The sequence below is a fragment of the Triticum dicoccoides genome, unplaced genomic scaffold (genome assembly GCF_002162155.2).
Source record: "Triticum dicoccoides isolate Atlit2015 ecotype Zavitan unplaced genomic scaffold, WEW_v2.0 scaffold60005, whole genome shotgun sequence".
NCBI classification, from domain to species: domain Eukaryota; kingdom Viridiplantae; phylum Streptophyta; class Magnoliopsida; order Poales; family Poaceae; genus Triticum; species Triticum dicoccoides.
In genome coordinates this window covers 20201-25250 of record NW_021285152.1, presented here as the reverse complement: position 1 = coordinate 25250, position 5050 = coordinate 20201, and positions in this window count along the sequence as shown.

The window sequence follows — 5050 nt, the reverse complement described above, 5'->3', positions numbered from 1 at the left end:
CGCTGGTGCGAGGGTTCATGGAGGAGCTCAGGTCGTGCGTGGTAGTATGCAAGTAGGATTAGATTAATGACATCTAATTGTTATATGATAAATAGATAGATCTGCACTCTAGAAAATACATATTTACCACACTGATTTTGAAAGCTTGCTAGGTTCTCTACATGCTTAACGATTCTTTGGCAATTTGTAGAGCTCGGCACATTCCAGTGGCAAACGGGCATTGCAATACGAAGGCGAGGTCATGATATGAGTTGTGCATTGACAATTAGTGAATTATCCTAATACTGAGGTTGCCATCTAATGCTAGGACACCAGACAGTTGGGCATGCCTAACTATAAATCAAATCACTTTTATACATCAAATTGAGCTATCTAATGAACTCCAAGAAATTGAATATCAATCTCTAGATGAAAGTCAAATCGCTTATCTATGGCAAATCATATGTCTGCAATTACTTAACTATCAAAAGAGCAGGTCTAGGTATTAGCAGATTAATCCGGAAGGAACCAACCTGCAGCTTGTTGTCGAACATGAAGGTGATGCTCCTAGCCTCCTAAAGTGCCCATCCAAAAATTCTTGTGCTAGCCAGTTCCCCCAACATGTCCGCGCTTAATTAGTCCGTTGCCCATTCCTCAACTATGTCCGCGCTTACTTCGCTGGCCCGTTCCTCGACCCAGTTGCTGTTTTCTTTGATGTAGGATCCATGTACTGATTCCAGGCGTTTACATGGCACCTAATCTCTCAAGCACCATATGCGTGCAAATTCTTCAGCAACAAAAAACCATGCAACAGACGTGCTGATATTGGAGCAGTTCGGGACTTGATCACAAAGATCGGACGTGATGGAGGAGAGTCTCATGCCCTAGCAGGTCAGCAAGATCGGATGTGCTGGAGGAGAGTCTCATGCCGTAGCAGCAGTGGCGGAGCTTGGGCCTAATCTTTGGAGGGGCAATGGGCCAAGGAGGGGCAAAACTATGAGGTTTAGCCTGTTTTTACTGAACATCCAGCACAAAAACTAACGTGTATTAGGTGATTTTTTCTTGGGCTGGGGGGCCACCGCCCAGGTTGGCCCCCATGAAGCTCCGCCGCTGCGTAGCAGGTCAGCGCCTCCAAGCCATCCCTGCCGCTAGAATATGTTGCCCTTGTTCCCTGCCAATCCTCAATTAACGGCAGATCATGCAAGACGATTTTCTTCATGCACCGCTAAGTAATTATGCATATGGATTATATATACCTGATTTGGGATTATCTTCATCACGTTTCCTGCTAATCCTTCATTGACGGCAGATCGGGCAAAAAGATTTGCTGCATCCGCTACTAAGTAATTATATGTACCTGATTCGGGAGCTGACAGCCGGAGATCATGCAATAATCTGTGGTGGCCATGGAATTGATCTACCTTGTAGCACCGCTCATGACCGACCAGAACCGCAATCTACCTTGTGCCTCCGCCGATGACCGACCAAAACCATATTGGGGGATTGCGCTAGGGACAGATCCATCGTAAGGGCATGCATACACCTTCACTCTCCTTGCAAGCGGCCGGTGCAAGCTCCATCCCATGATCCACACCTGGAAGATAAAGAAAAATATATATTAGGTTTTCTACAGAAGGTCATATATGATATAGAGTCATGCAGTCTTTAATGGCATGGTGGGTAAATTTTGTTCCATTAAGTAGATCTAACGGTAGTCATTTTCTATTGGATTAAATTAAAGGCCAGATATTTCTATATTTTATGGGATTTTCTAACATATTTATCTTTTCTCTGGTTAAGCCGCCAAGTACTTTTTATATATAAATAGATGATGTGATGGATAAGACCCATTCGTTAGCTTATCATTATGATCGTTACAGTTTCATTGCTACTGCTTTCTTCATGACTTATACATGTTCCTCAGACTATGAGATTGTGCAACTCCCGAATACCGGAGGAACGCCTTGTGTTCTATCAAATATTACAATGTAACTGGGTGATTATAAACATGATCTACAGGTGTCTCCGAAGGTGTTTGTTGGCTTGGCATAGATCGAGATTAGGATTTGTCACTGTGTATCAGAGAGGTATCTCTGGGCCCTCTCGGTAATTCTCATCACTATAAGCCTTGCAAGCATGTGACTAATGACTTAGTTGAGGGATGAAGCATTACGCAACGAATAAAGAGACTTGACGGTAATGATATTGAACTAGGTGTGATGATACCGACGATCGAATCTCGGGCAAGTAACATACCGATGACAAAGGGAACAACGTATGTTGTTATGCGGTTTGACCGATAAAGATCTTCACGGAATATGTAGGAGCCAATATGAGCATCCAGGTTCCACTATTGGTTATTGATCGGAGATATGTCTCGATCATGTCTACATAGTTCTCGAACCCGAAGGGTCCGCACGCTTAACGTTCGATGACGATTTGTATTATGAGTTATGTGTTTTGATGACCCAAGTTTGTTCGGAGTCCCGGATGAGATCACAGACATGACAAAGAGTCTCGAAATGGTCGATACATAAAGATTGATATATTGGAAGGCTATATTCGGACATCGGAAAGGTTCCGAGTGATTCAGGTATTTTTCGAAGTACCGGGGAGTTACGGGAATTCACCGGGGGAAGTAATGGGCCTTATTGGGCCATACGGGAAAGGAGGAGGCATGCCAAAGGGGAGTTGGCGCCCGCCCATGGGTCCGAATTGGTCTAGGGCAAGGGGGCGGCGTCCCCCTTGCCCTTTCCTTCTCCCTCTCTCTATCCCTCTTTCCTTCTCTCATACTCCGAAAAGGAAAGGGATTCCTACTAGGACTTGGAAGTCCTAGTAGGACTCCATACTCTTGGCGCACCCCTAGGGGGCCGGCCTCTCTTCCTCCCTCCTTTATATACGTGGGCAGGGGGCACCCCAAAGACACACCAAGTTTTTCCTTAGCCATGTGCGGTGCCCTCCTCCACAGTTACATGCCTCAATCATATCGCCGTAGTGCTTAGGCGAAGCCCTGCGTCGGTAACATCATCAGAGTCGCCATGCCGTCGTGCTGACGGAACTCACCCTCGTCCTCAATTGGATCAAGAGCACGAGGGACGTCATCAAGCTGAACGTGTGCTGAATGCGGAGGTGTCGTACGTTCGGTACTTGGATTGGTTGGATCATGAAGACGTTCAACTACATAAATCGCGTTACTAAATGCTTCTGCTTTCGGTCTATGAGGGTACGTGGACACACTCTCCCCTCTCATTGCTATGTATCTCCTAGATAGATTGAAATTACTACGTTCCCCAACAGTGGCATCCGAGCCAGGTCTATGCGTAGATGTTATATGCACGAGTAGAACACAAAGAGTTGTGGGCGATAATAGTCATACTACTTACCACCAACGTCTTACTTTGATTCAGTGGTATTGTTGGATGAAGCAGCCCGTACCGACATTACATGACCGCGTTCATGAGACTGGTTCTACCGACGTGCTTTTGCACATAGGTGGTTGGCGGGTGTCTATTTCTCCAACTTTAGTTGAATCGAGTTTGACTACCGTCGGTCCTTGTTGAAGGTTCAAACAACACACTTGACGAAAAATCGTTGTGGTTTTGATGGGTAGGTAAGAATGGTTCTTGCTATAAGCCCGTAGCAGCCACGTAAAATTTGCAACAACAAAGTAGAGGACGTCTAACTTGTTTTTGCCGGGATTGCTGTGACGTGATATTGTCAAGACATGATGTGATATAAACTGTTGTATGAGATGATCATGTTTTGTAACAGAGTTATCGGCAACTGGCAGGGGCCATATGGTTGTCGCTTTATTGTATGCAATGCAATCGCCATGTAATTACTTTACTTTATCACTAAGCGGTAACGATAGTCGTAGTAGCAATAGTTGGAGAGACGACAACGATGCTACGATGGAGATCAAGGTGTCAAGCCGGTGACGATGGAGATCATGACGATGCTTCGGTGATGGAGATCATAAGTACAAGATGATGATGGACATATCATGTCACATATTTTGATTTCATGTGATGTTTATATTTTATGCATCTTATTTTGCTTAGTACGGCAGTAGCATTATAAGATGATCCCTTACTAAATTTCAAGGTATAAGTGTTCTCCCTGAGTAGGCACCGTTGCTACAGTTCGTCGTGCCGAGACACCATGTGATGATCGGGTGTGATAAGCTCTACATTCACATACAACGGGTGCAAGCCAGTTTTGCACACGTAGAATACCCGGGTTAACCTTGACGAGCCTAGCATATGCAGATATGGCCTCGGAACACTGGAGACCGAAAGATCGAGCGTTAATCATAGTAGATATGATCAAAATAGAGATGTTCACCATTGAAAACTACTCCATCTCACGTGATGATCGGACATGGTTTAGTTGATATGGATCACGTGATCATTTAGATGACTGGAGGGATGTCTATCTAAGTGGGAGTTCTTAAGTAATATGATTAATTGAACTTAATTTATCATGAACTTAGTCATGATAGTATTTTGCAAATTATGTTGTAGATCAATAGCTCGTGTTGTAGCTTCCCTATGTTTTTGTATGTTCCTAGAGAAAACTAAGTTGAAAGATAATAGTAGCAATGATGCGGATTGGGTCCGTGATCTGAGGTATATCGTCATTGCTGCACAGAAGAATTATGTCCTTGATGCACCACTAGGTGACAGACCTATTGCAGGAGCAGATGCAGATGTTATGAACATTTGGCTAGATCAATATGTTGACTACTTGATAGTTTAGTGCACCATGCTTTACGGCTTAGAATCGGGACTTCAAAGACGTTTTGAACGTCATGGACCATATGAGATGTTCTAGGAGTTGAAGTTAATATCTCAAGTATATGCCTGAGTTGAGAGATATGAAGTCTGCAACAAGTTCTATAGCTAAAAGATGGAGGAGGATAGCTCAAGCAATGAGCATGTGCTCAGATTGTCTGGGTACTACAATCGCTTGAATCAAGTGGGAGTTAATCTTCCACATAAGATAGTGATTGACAGAGTTCTCTAGTCACCATCACCAAGTTACTGGAACTTCGTGATGAACTATACTATGC